Below are 13,274 nucleotides of genomic sequence, written 5' to 3' on the forward strand. Positions count from 1 at the left end.
AAGTGAAGGAGATCCAACTGAGGCAGCACAAGGGAACTCTCAAAAGAAGAACAAGGCTAGAGGAAGATCTGAGACAAAGAAATCTGACTTTTACCAGAGCTGACCAGAGGAAAGCACAAACACAGTCCACCACTACCACAAATAATGCAGTCGAGTTTCCCACATTTGGGGAAATCACAGGGGTCAGCATACCCAGAATGCAATGAATGAACCTCACCCTGGGAGAACAATCTTCATGACAATAGCATCTCCTATGCAAAATAAGTATGATTTGGGATAGGGCTGGGGAGGGCCGCTGCTCAGGCACATCTCTGTCAAGTAAAGGAGATTCAACTGAGGCAGCACAAGGGAACTCTCATCTGGGGACAACAACTACAAGGAGAACACATATTTTCAGATGAACATGGGGTGGCAGAAGGCTGCCTAATATTGAAGCACCCCCAAACAACAAACCAAATGCAACAACTAGTGCAAGCATTCCTGGGGGAAGGCCTGCAGCAGATGGATTTGAATATGGTGATGTCATCCAAGCAGTGGGTCAAAGTTGGCTTCAACCCTCGTCTGCATATGAAAAGAGAAAAGGGGCGTGCAGGGCATGGAGGCCTTTTGTGGTGCTTGGATGACCCCTAGTTCGCATTAAGCACCCCCACCCTCCTTCGGTGTGGGGCTCATGTTGGCCATTCCCCAGCCCCTGAAGCATTCAAGCTGATTTCTTGCAGCAGCTGGGAACTGTAACAGCTCCAGAGCTGCTCTGTAAAGCAAGTAAAAGGGTGTGGGCCCTGCAGCACTACCCGTAGTTTGCATTGTGCATTGGGAGGCACAAAGTAAGCAGACGGGAGGAGGTCAGGATAGTGCACAAGGGTATAGAAGGGAGGTGCTCAAGAAAAAAGAAGTGGAACCAGACAGCAAACTAGGCTGGAGAGAGACCTGAGACAAAGAGATCTGAATTACATGAGAGCCGACCAGGGAAAACTCAAATTATGCAGTCAAGTTTCCCACATTTGGGGAAATCGCAGGGGCAGCACACCCAGAGTGCAATGGGTGAGCCTTGCCCTGGGAGAAGCAACTTCATGATCATAGTATCTCACCTGGCAGGTAAGTAGGAGTTGGGCTAGAGCTGGGGAGGGTCGCTGCTCGGGCACCCGCCTGTCAAGTGAAGGAGATCCAACTGAGGCAGCACAAGGGAACTCTCGAAAGAAGAACAAGGCTAGAGTAAGATCTGAGACAAAGAAATCTGACTTTTACCAGAGCTGACCAGAGGAATGCACAAACACAGTCCCCCACTACCACAAATAATGCAGTCGAGTTTCCCACATTTGGGGAAATCACAGGGGTCAGCATACCCAGAATGCAATGAATGAACCTAACCCTTGGAGAACAATCTTCATGACCATGGTATCTCCTATGCAAAATAAGTATGATTTGGGATAGGGCTGGGGAGGGCCGTTGCTCAGGCACATCTCTGTCAAGTAAGTTGCATTTGATTTGTTGTTTGGGGGTGCTTCAGTATTAGGCAGCCTTCTGCCCTACCATGTTCATCTGAAAATATGTGTTCTCCCTGCAGTTGTTGTCCCCAGATGAGAGTTCCCTTGTGCTGCCTCAGTTGAATCTCCTTTTGGAGAAGACCTCAATAAGATTGTAGCTGATCTGGCTACTGCTAAAACAGCTTGCCTACCTAGTATGACTCCTACCACGCAGAAGGCTAAAAGTACTTTTCTTGGCCCTTTCATCCTCCAGGTAAAGCGTACCCAAGGTCAGGCATACCCAAAGCAAGCTCATGTTTCCAGACCTGCCAAGCCCAGACTGAAGCAATCCTGGGCTGCCCATCAGCCTGCTTCCAAAACGGACAAGCCTGCCGCATGACGGTGCAGGCCTCCCTCTGGGGGATCCCAGGGTGGGGGGCCCGACTTCTAGGTTTGGCAAAGAAAGGTATAATTCTAAGCTAGAGAATTCTGTTTGGAGCTCACCTTGTACTTTGTGAAGAAATAATCAGCATTGTGGCTGAGCAGATACATGTAGTGTGTGGCTGCAAACTGCATGGATCTGCTGCGTTGTAATGCTGATTCTTTTTTTTTTCAAAGTACCAATAGCTTCATATAATGTTCACAATTTTTATGCAGGATCAAATAGCTCAATAGGTAGGGTGTTTGATTAGAATTCAACATGTTATAGGTTTGAATCCTGGGTATGGTAGTTTGAGATGTGTTATTTAATAAAGTATGTTGTTCTGACTGCCGGCATCCTATCACCTGGGATATCATACTAAATAAATGGAGTTGATCAAATTTTTTTTTTTTTTTTTAACTAGGCACAATTTCCAGATACTTCTCTTTATAACTGAGATTGCCCCCTGGAACTTCACATCAGTTGACAACTATGCATGAGTGGGCAGTGCTTGCCCTGGATCTGCCCACCCATTTATGTGCCGTCATAAAATAAAGCATGACTAACAGTTATCCTGGGCGTACACTACACAATTATCTGTCAGGCTATCTATCCAGTCTGGATGGATGGAATGAAAATCTGGTAATGTATAGGAGCAAATGTCAATTACCATTTGCTCCCAAACACTAGAAAAGTGGTCAAAAATGGTCATTACACAAATTGGTTAAACCCAAAATTTAACCAATTTGTTTAGGGGACCATTTTTGTCCATTTTTTTGTGTTTGAGAGTAAATCGTTGATGGTCATTTGCTCACATAGATAACCGGATTTCTATTCCAACCAGCCAGTGTTGGAGAGATGGTCTGCCAGATTACTTAATGCATACCAGAACCATAACTAGACTTTTTGGTGCCCTGTGACAGAGAATTATATGCCCACCCCCCCATTTTTGCAATATGGACAAAAGGTGCATGCCTTGTGGGGAAGGGGCATAACAAGATTGGTCTCAGAGAAAGCACATGAGATATGAAGATATATCTAGTATACTTGACACTCAATGGTTTGTGGTATTGCCGGGGTGCCCTCCTTAAATGCATATACAGTCACACATGGCATGTTTGTGTAAATGGCATATCAGCAGTCAGCACTAACTGGTGACATGCCATTTGTACAAGTAAGCCATGTGTGACTAATATATAAACATACTTTATTAAATAACACCTCAAACTATCATACCCAGGATTCAAACCTATAACCTGTTAAATTCTAATCAAACACCCTACCCATTGAGCTACTTGATCCTGCATCTATTCTAACCTCCAAAAACAGATTCAGTTGCATTTTCCAGCGTGTTTTGTTTGCGCCTTTGCAAATGTCTTACATCGACAAACTTATTTAGTACTATTTTGCAAATAGGGTTACATTGTCGCAACATTGTGTTCCCTAATTGCTTGATTTTTTAAATGCAAAAATTGATAAAGACACCTGATAATTGCTCTGTGGAGTCTTCTTTTGTGTCTACTTCTTATCTACATTTAATTCCCTACCTATAATCAAGGCATTTTTAAATGCTGGGCGCTGCCAGGACGTGAGGCCTACCTAGTCTTTAGATCTGAATTTGAATGTACTTGTGAACTAACTTAATTTCCTACTTCTAAATTCATTCCTAAATTCACTACTTACATTAATCCTGTAGTTGGGCATTTTGAGCCTTCAATTGTGGGCATTGTTTTGTGTCCAGACCAGCAGCTGGTGGTGTGCATTTGCTGGAAAGGCATCGAAGACCTCCGATATGCTGCATCTCCTGATGTGTGTCTGCCTCAAGTGGCTGTCAGCAAATGCATGCTAGACACCCCATTCCAAGCTGATTGTGACATCACGGAACATGCATCATAGAACAGGCATGCTAGAACATGGGTCTTCAACCTGCGACCCTCCAGCTGCTGTGGAACTACATATCCCAGCATGCCCTGCCTCAGTTTTAGCATACCTTAATAGCAAAACTGTGGCAGGGCATGCTGGGATGTGTAGTTTCACAGCAGCTGGAGGGCCACAGGATGAAGACCCATGTGCTAGAACCAAACCGCAGGTACATTGAATGCTAGCAAGCTGAATGTTTAAATCCTTTTTGTTCCGCAGCATTCCAATGCGGAAGATTCCATGGAACTAAAGATTATTCCATTGAGAAGGACATGCTGCCTGGATGACTGCACTGTGCAAATTAAATCACGGAGCCAGTTGGCTTGTGGGTGGCTCTGGTGACTGGGTGGTTGGGTGGGCGGTGTGTCGGAGGTGGAGCACATGCAAATGAATGTGTATCATCCAGCTAGTGAGAGAGAAAACTCATGCAGGAGTGTGCCTGCTTGTCAGTGAGTTATGCACCTTGCCAGACGTCAAATCTACATGGAGCAACTGGAGGGGACAAGAGCAGGTTTGGAAAATATAGACAGAAGAGCATATATGCTGGCGCATTCTCCATGATTGTGTCAGCTTATGTTTTGGTGCACTGCACTTTCCTCCACTAAGTTTTAGCCATTTTGTTTAAACGCAAGTGTAGTTGCTTCTCGCTCTTTTGGCTGTGATATTGTATCGTGGTTGAAGAGTCTGCTGGAGGGATTGTTTTCTTCATCGGCGAGAGACTGAAGATATTCCAGGATGGAAGGCTTGGGAACACTATCCGTTTTTCAGTTGTGGAAGAGTTGAAAGACCGGATTGGACTACATTCTATAGTAAAGGGTATCTTTGTATTTATTAATCCTCCCTTTATATGTGTCTGTCTTTCAATAAAGCTTTGGGCTTGTGATTCCGTCACCCTCTTACACTCCACACCCATAGCCTTATTAACTATTGTATTGTTTAAATGTATAGTGCAGTTCATGATTTATAGTGTAGGCTGGCCTATGCTATAGTTCTTGAACTGTACTATACCGACAGCATTTGTATTGTGTTTTGGCTGTGCTGCAACACAGTACTTATGTGTGTAATGTTTATGTATGTTTTTTTGCTTCTTTATGTCAATAAAGACTGCTTTTTCAATCCAATATCTGAAAACAATCAATGTTTATCTTTGATGGCAATAGAAGTGGTATGATATTTGCTGCTTTTGAAAGGCAATATCTGATATGTCCCCTATCTGGGAACCATATATTAAATGGCTTTTCAGAAAAGGGAGATGGGAGAAGAGCTTTCAGTACTTGTAGGACCGATGCACATTTCCTATTCTAGCCTCCAAAAACAGATTCAGTTGCATTTTCCAGCGTGTTTTGGATGCGCCTTTGCAAATGTCTTACATCGACAAACTTATTTAGTACTATTTTGCAAATAGGGTTACATTGTTGCAACATTGTGTTCCCTAATTGCTTGATTTTTTAAATGCAACAATTGATAAAAACACCTGATAACTGCTCTGCGGAGTCTTATTTTGTGTCTACTTCTTATCTACATTTAATTCCGTACCTCTAATCAAGGCATTTTTAAATGCTGGCGGCTGCCAGGACGTGAGGCCTACCTAGACTTTAGATCTGAATTTGAATGTACTTGTGAACTAACTTAATTTCCTACTTCTAAATTCATTCCTAAATTCACTACTTACATGAATCCTGTAGTTGGGCATTTTGGGACTTCGATTGTGGGCATTGTTTTGTGTCCAGACCAGCAGCAGGTGGTGTGCATTTGCTGGAAAGGCATCGAAGACCTCCGATATGCTGCATCTCCTGATGTGTGTCTCCCTCAAGTGGCTGTCAGCAAATGCCTGCTAGACACCCCATTCCAAGCTGATTGTGACATCACGGAACATGCATCATAGAACAGGCATGCTAAAACATGGGTCTTCAACCTGCGACCCTCCAGCTGCTGTGGAACTACACATCCCAGCATGCCCTGCCTCAGTTTTAGCATACCTTAATAGCAAAACTGTGGCAGGGCATGCTGGGATGTGTAGTTTCACAGCAGCTGGAGGGCCACAGGATGAAGACCCATGTGCTAGAGCCAAGCCGCAGGTACATTGAATGCTAGCAAGCTGAATATTTAAATCCTTTTTGTTCCGCAGCATTCCAATGCGGAAGATTCCATGGAACCAGAGATCCTTCCATTGAGAAGGACATGCTGCCTGGATGACTACACTGTGCAAATTAAATCACGGAGCCAGTTGGTTTGTGGGTGGCTCTGGTGACTGGGTGGTTGGGTGGGTGGTGTGTCGGAGGTGGAGCACATGCAAATGATTGTGTATCATCCAGCTAGTGAGAGTGAAAACTCATGCAGGAGTGTGCCTGCTTGTCAGTGGGTTATGCACCTTGCCAGACGTTAAATCTACATAGAGCAGCTGGAGGGGACAAGAGCAGGTTTGCAAAATATAGATAGAAGAGCATATATGCTGGCGCATTCTCCATGATTGTGTCAGCTTATGTTTTGGTGCACTGCACTTTCCTCCACTAAGTTTTAGCCATTTTTGTTAAGCTCAAGTGTAGTTGCTTCTCGGCCTTTTGGCTGTGATCTTGTATTGTGGTTGAAGGGTCTGCTGGAGGGAGGGATTGTTTTCTTCATTGGCGAAAGACCAAAGATATTCCAGGATGGAAGGCTTGGGAACACTATCCGTTTTTCAATTGTGGAAGAGTTGAAAGACCGGATTGGATTACATTCTATAGTAAAGGATGTCTTTCTATTTATTAATCCTCCCCTTATATGTGTCAGTCTTTCAATAAAGCTTCGGGCTTGTGATTCCCTCACCCTCTTACACTCCACACCCATAGCCTTATTAACTGTTGTATTATTGTACAGTTTAAATGTATAGTGCAGTTCATGATTTATAGTGTAGGCTGGCCTGTGCTGTAGTTCTTGAACTGTACTATACCGTCAGCATTTCTATTGTGTTTTGGCTGTGCCGCAACGCGGTACTTATGTGTGTAATGTTTATGTATGTTTTTTTGCTTCTTTATGTGCATCGGTCCTACAAGTACTGAAAGCTCTTCTCCCATCTCCCTTTTCTGAAAAGCCATTTAATATATGGTTCCCAGATAGGGGACATATCAGATATTGGATTTCAAAAGCATCAAATATCATACCACTTTTATTGCCATCAAAGATAAACATTGATTGTTTTCAGATATTGGCTTGAAAAAGCAGTCTTTATTGACATAAAAAAAAACATACATAAACATTGCACACATAAATACAGTGTTGCAGCACAGCCAAAACACAATACAAATGCTGACGGTATAGTACAGTTCAAGAACTACAGCACAGGCCAGTCTACACTATAAATCATGAACTGCACTATACATTTAAACTATACAATAATACAACAGTTAATAAGGCTATGGGTGTGGAGTGTAAGAGGGTGAGGGATTCACAAAATCAAAGCTTTATTGTAACACAGACACATATAAGGGGAGGGTCAATAAATAGAAAGATATCCTTTACTATAGAATGTAGTCCAATCCGACCTCTGTGCTCTTCCACAACTGAAAAACAGATAGTGTTCCCAAGCCTTCCATCCTGGAATATCTTTGGTCTTTCGCCAATGAAGAAAACAATCCCTCCCTCCAGCAGACCCTTCAACCACGATACAAGATCACAGCCAAAAGGCCGAGAAGCAACTACACTTGAGCTTAACAAAAATGGCTAAAACTTAGTGGAGGAAAGTGCAGTGCACCAAAACATAAGCTGACACAATCATGGAGAATGCGCCAGCATATATGCTCTTCTATCTATATTTTGCAAACCTGCTCTTGTCCCCTCCAGCTGCTCTATGTAGATTTAACGTCTGGCAAGGTGCATAACCCACTGACAAGCAGGCACACTCCTGCATGAGTTTTCTCTCTCACTAGCTAGATGATACACAATCATTTGCATGCGCTCCACTTCCGACACACCACCCACCCAACCACCCAGTCACCAGAGCCACCCACAAGCCAACTGGCTCCGTGATTTAATTTGCACAGTGTAGTCATCCAGGCAGCATGTCCTTCTCAATGGAAGGATCTCTGGTTCCATGGAATCTTCCGCATTGGAATGCTGCGGAACAAAAAGGATTTAAATATTCAGCTTGCTAGCATTCAATGTACCTGCGGCTTGGCTCTAGCACATGGGTCTTCATCCTGTGGCCCTCCAGCTGCTGTGAAACTACACATCCCAGCATGCCCTGCCACAGTTTTGCTATTAAGGTATGCTAAAACTGAGGCAGGGCATGCTGGGATGTGTAGTTCCACAGCAGCTGGAGGGTCGCAGGTTGAAGACCCATGTTTTAGCATGCCTGTTCTATGATGCATGTTCCATGATGTCACAATCAGCTTGGAATGGGGTGTCTAGCAGGCATTTGCTGACAGCCACTTGAGGGAGACACACATCAGGAGATGCAGCATATCGGAGGTCTTCGATGCCTTTCCAGCAAATGCACACCACCTGCTGCTGGTCTGGACACAAAACAATGCCCACAATCGAAGTCCCAAAATGCCCAACTACAGGATTCATGTAAGTAGTGAATTTAGGAATGAATTTAGAAGTAGGAAATTAAGTTAGTTCACAAGTACATTCAAATTCAGATCTAAAGACTAAACACAAAACACAAAATAAGACTCCACAGAGCAATTATCAGGTGTCTTTATCAATTGTTGCATTTAAAAAATCAAGCAATTAGGGAACACAATGTTGCGACAATGTAACCCTATTTGCAAAATAGTACTAAATAAGTTTGTCGATGTAAGACATTTGCAAAGGCGCAAACAAAACACGCTGGAAAATGCAACTGAATCTGTTTTTGGAGGTTAGAAAAGATGCAGGATCAAGTAGCTCAATGGGTAGGGTGTTTGATTAGAATTCAACAGGTTATAGGTTTGAATCCTGGGTATGATAGTTTGAGGTGTTATTTAATAAAGCATGTTTATATATTAGTCACACATGGCTTACTTGTACAAATGGCATGTCACCAGTTAGTGCTGACTGCTGATATGCCATTTGCACAAACATGCCATGTGTGACTGTATATGCATTTAAGGAGGGCACCCCGGCAATACCACAAACCATTGAGTGTCAAGTATACTAGATATATCTTCATATCTCATGTGCTTTCTCTGAGACCAATCTTGTTATGCCCCTTCCCCACAAGGCATGTACCTTTTGTCCATATTGCAAAAATGGGGAGGGGGGGGGGGGCATATAATTCTCTGTCACAGGGCACCAAAAAGTCTAGTTATGGCTCTGGTATGCATTATGTAATCTGGCAGACCATCTCTCCTTTACTTGACAGAGATGTGCCTGAGCAGCGGCCCTCCCCAGCCCTATCCCAAATCATACTTATTTTGCATAGGAGATACCATGGTCATGAAGATTGTTCTCCCAGGGTGAGGTTCATTCATTGCATTCTGGGTATGCTGACCCCTGTGATTTCCCCAAATGTGGGAAACTCGACTGCATTATTTGTGGTAGTGGGGGACTGTGTTTGTGCTTTCCTCTGGTCAGCTCTGGTAAAAGTCAGATTTCTTTGTCTCAGATCTTCCTCTAGCCTTGTTCTTCTTTCGAGAGTTCCCTTGTGCTGCCTCAGTTGGATCTCTTTCACTTGACAGGGGGGTGCCCGAGCAGCGACCCTCCCCAGCTCTAGCCCAACTCCTACTTACCTGCCAGGTGAGATACTATGATCATGAAGGTGCTTCTCCCAGGGCAAGGCTCACCCATTGCACTCTGGGTGTGCTGCTCCTGCGATTTCCCCAAATGTGGGAAACTTGACTGCATAATTTGTGTTTCCCCTGGTCGGTTCTCGTATAATTCAGATCTCTTTGTCTCAGGTCTCTCTCCAGCCTAGTTTGCTGTCTGTTTCCACTTCTCTTTTCTTGAGCCGCTCCCTTCTATGCCCTTGCGCACTATCCTTACTTCTCCCGTCTGCTTACTTTGTGCCTTCCAATGCACAATGCAAACTACAGGTAGTGCTGCAGGGCCCACACCCTTTTACTTGCCTTACAGAGCAGCTCTGGAGCTGTTACAGAGCCCAGCTACTGCAAGAAATCAGCTTGAATGCTTCAGGGGCTGAGGCATAGCCAACATGAGCCCCACACCGAAGGAGGGTGGAGGTGTTTAATGCGGACTAGGGCTCATCCAAGCGCCGCAAAAGGCCGCCATGCCCTGCACGCCCCTTTTCTCTTTTCACATGCAGACGAGGGTTGAAGCCAACTTTGACCCACTGCTTGGATGACATCACCATATGCAAATCCATCTGCTGCAGGCCTTCCCCCAGGAATGCTTGCACTAGTTGTTGCATTTGGTTTGTTGTTTGGGGGTGCTTCAGTATTAGGCAGCCTTCTGCCCTCCCATGTTCATCTGAAAATATGTGTTCTCCCTGCAGTTGTTGTCCCCAGATGAGAGTTCCCTTGTGCTGCCTCAGTTGAATCTCCTTTACTTGACAGAGATGTGCCTGAGCAGCGGCCCTCCCCAGCCCTATCCCAAATCATACTTATTTTGCATAGGCGATACCATGGTCATGAAGATTGTTTTCCCAGGGTGAGGTTCATTCATTGCATTGGGTATGCTGACCCCTGTGATTTCCCCAAATGTGGGAAACTCGACTGCATTATTTGTGGTAGTGGGGGACTGTGTTTGTGCTTTCCTCTGGTCAGCTCTGGTAAAAGTCAGATTTCTTTGTCTCGAATCTTCCTCTAGCCTTGTTCTTCTTTCGAGAGTTCCCTTGTGCTGCCTCAGTTGGATCTCCTTCACTTGACAGGGGGGTACCCGAGCAGCGACCCTCCCCAGCTCTAGCCCAAATCCTACTTACCTGCCAGGTGAGATACTATGATCATGAAGGTGCTTCTCCCAGGGCAAGGCTCACCCATTGCACTCTGGGTGTGCTGCTCCTGCGATTTCCCCAAATGTGGGAAACTTGACTGCATAATTTGAGTTTCCCCTGGTCGGCTCTCGTATAATTCAGATCTCTTTGTCTCAGGTCTCTCTCCAGCCTAGTTTTCTGTCTGTTTCCACTTCTCTTTTCTTGAGCTGCTCCCTTCTATGCCATTGGGCACTATCCTGACTTCTCCCGTCTGCTTACTTTGTGCCTTCCAATGCACAATGCAAACTACAGGTAGTGCTGCAGGGCCCACACCCTTTTACTTGCCGTACAGAGCAGCTCTAGAGCTGTTACAGTGCCCAGCTGCTGCAAGAAATCAGCTTGTATGCTTCAGGGCCTGGGGCATAGCCAACATGAGCCCCACACCGAAGGAGGGTGGAGGTGTTTAATGCGAACTAGGGGTCATCCAAGCGCCGCAAAAGGCCGCCATGCCCTGCACGCCCCTTTTCTCTTTTCATATGCAGTTGAGGGTTGAAGCCAACTTTGACCCACTGCTTGGATGACATCACCATATGCAAATCCATCTGCTGCAGGCCTTCCCCCAGGAATGCTTGCACTAGTTGTTGCATTTGGTTTGTTGTTTGGGGGTGCTTCAGTATTAGGCAGCCTTCTGCCCTCCCATGTTCATCTGAAAATATGTGTTCTCCCTGCAGTTGTTGTCCCCAGATGAGAGTTCCCTCGTGCTGCCTCAGTTGAATCTCCTTTACTTGACAGAGATGTGCCTGAGCAGCGGCCCTCCCCAGCCCTATCCCAAATCATACTTATTTTGCATAGGAGATACCATGGTCATGAAGATTGTTCTCCCAGGGTGAGGTTCATTCATTGCATTCTGGGTATGCTGTGTCACGATCCGGGTATCTGGACGCCATTTCTTACCCATCAGATGCCTCCTAAGGCTGGCTCAGCGCTCCAGGACCGGATCCCATCTGTTATCCTGATGTGTACATTCCTGTATCCTCTCCTGTCACTCTGGGACGCTGTCACAGTAAACGCCATATTACACCTGGCATGGCGTCTCCCGCGGCCTCCGCCGCCGTCCCTGAACTTCTGCATGCAGAGTGTCTGAGTGGCAATTACGTCAGCCGCGGCCTCCGCTGTGTCCGCGTGGTTGGATGTGCATCTGTCAGCCTGGCGCCTCCTGTCTCCGGTGGCCGGCGCCGCCATTACTGTTTTCATTACCACATGGATTACAAACCAAACTTCCCTCCAAGTGTCTGCATGGGCGCAGCCATCTTGGATTCTGTCAGCTGATCATTTCCACCAATCTGTTCTCAGTATTGATAATCTGCATAATTGCCTAGCCAATCCCTTCCTTGCTGCAGGTATAAATACACTGTGCCTGAGCAAGGAAGGCGTCAGTGCTTTGGTTGTCAAACCTAGTTCCTGTTTGTCTCTCTCCTGTGATTGTCTTCCAGGTTCCAGCTCCTGTCTCAAGACTTCCACCATAGAGATCCGCACCAGCATTCCACCTGCGGTGTAGCCTGACTCTCCAATCCATTGTGGATTCATCTGTTTCCAGCTACAACATTACCTGCTTCCAGCTCAGCTTCCAGCAGAGTACAGCTTCCCTTAAAGGGCCGGTGTCCTTTCTACACTTTACCACTCTCCACCGGTATTATTATTTCTCCGCTCTCAAGTTCTACATTTCAGTTCATATTTCATCGCTCCCAAGTTCATTTATTATTTAACTGGTTCCAGCCAGTATCCACTCCGTGCTAACAACAGTCTGGTTCCAGCCAGTATCCACAGCAGCTGTTTTATCTTCAGCAACCCAGCTTTTCCTGGAACACCAGCTGGCACAATCCTGGGTTATCTCCATTGCTACAGTCGGGCCTGGTAAGGACTTTCCATCTAGAAGATCATAAGAACTATCTCACACTACCAGTGCCCTGTGGCTCCTGCCATCCTGTAGTACCCAGGAACTGTATTTATTCTTTGCTGACTTTTACGTTTTCTTTTACTGCTGCTGTGTTGCGGAGTTGTCATAATAAACATCATTGACTTTTATCCAAGTTGTCGTGGTCACGCCTTCGGGCAGTTATTATTCATGTTACTTACATGTCCAGGGGTCTGATACAACCTCCCAGGTTCCGGTACATCTCAGCCCCTACAACTGAGGCTGCCTCCCATCAGCTCAGGCCCTCAGTTGTGACAGTAAGCACTGACCTAATGAATCCAGCCGGAGACCAGGATCAAGCGGCCAGGCCGATGCAAGAACTGGCAGCCCGACTAGAACATCAGGAGGCTGCACAGGGCCACATCATCCGCTGTCTCCAGGATCTCTCTACTCGGCTGGATGGGATTCAGACAACTCTCCGTGGATCAGGCGCGTCTGGTGCGTCAACCACAGTGACTCCAGCTATAACCCCACCCACCTTACCAATTTCTGCTCCACGTCTTCATCTTCCAACGCCAGCAAAATTTGACGGATCTCCAAGATTCTGCAGGGGATTTCTCAACCAGTGTGAGATTCAGTTTGAGCTACAACCTGGCAATTTTCCCAGTGACCGTACAAAAATTGCCTACATTATTTCTCTTCTCAGTGGCTCAGCCCTTGATTGGG

The 13,274-nt window shown here is 45.7% G+C and overlaps 7 non-coding genes across 7 annotated transcripts; 4 read left to right on the plus strand and 3 right to left on the minus strand.

Annotated features, from left to right (window-relative positions):
• Nucleotides 1-104: 104 nt before the first annotated feature.
• On the minus strand, nucleotides 105-268 carry LOC135008035 (U1 spliceosomal RNA). Its single transcript, XR_010207854.1, has one exon. It is a non-coding gene; the product is annotated as a U1 spliceosomal RNA (small nuclear RNA).
• Nucleotides 269-940: 672 nt separating this feature from the next.
• LOC135008247 (U1 spliceosomal RNA) lies at nucleotides 941-1,103 on the minus strand. The gene has a single exon (XR_010208058.1). It is a non-coding gene; the product is annotated as a U1 spliceosomal RNA (small nuclear RNA).
• Nucleotides 1,104-1,255: 152 nt separating this feature from the next.
• Nucleotides 1,256-1,419, minus strand: LOC135007988 (U1 spliceosomal RNA). The gene has a single exon (XR_010207807.1). It is a non-coding gene; the product is annotated as a U1 spliceosomal RNA (small nuclear RNA).
• A 7,751-nt stretch (nucleotides 1,420-9,170) lies between these two features.
• LOC135008120 (U1 spliceosomal RNA) lies at nucleotides 9,171-9,334 on the plus strand. The gene has a single exon (XR_010207937.1). It is a non-coding gene; the product is annotated as a U1 spliceosomal RNA (small nuclear RNA).
• A 152-nt stretch (nucleotides 9,335-9,486) lies between these two features.
• LOC135008116 (U1 spliceosomal RNA) lies at nucleotides 9,487-9,649 on the plus strand. The gene has a single exon (XR_010207933.1). It is a non-coding gene; the product is annotated as a U1 spliceosomal RNA (small nuclear RNA).
• A 671-nt stretch (nucleotides 9,650-10,320) lies between these two features.
• LOC135008061 (U1 spliceosomal RNA) lies at nucleotides 10,321-10,482 on the plus strand. Its single transcript, XR_010207879.1, has one exon. It is a non-coding gene; the product is annotated as a U1 spliceosomal RNA (small nuclear RNA).
• Nucleotides 10,483-10,634: 152 nt separating this feature from the next.
• Nucleotides 10,635-10,797, plus strand: LOC135008262 (U1 spliceosomal RNA). Its single transcript, XR_010208069.1, has one exon. It is a non-coding gene; the product is annotated as a U1 spliceosomal RNA (small nuclear RNA).
• Nucleotides 10,798-13,274: the final 2,477 nt, after the last annotated feature.

The sequence above is a fragment of the Pseudophryne corroboree genome, unplaced genomic scaffold (assembly GCF_028390025.1).
Source record: "Pseudophryne corroboree isolate aPseCor3 unplaced genomic scaffold, aPseCor3.hap2 scaffold_222, whole genome shotgun sequence".
NCBI lineage: Eukaryota > Metazoa > Chordata > Amphibia > Anura > Myobatrachidae > Pseudophryne > Pseudophryne corroboree.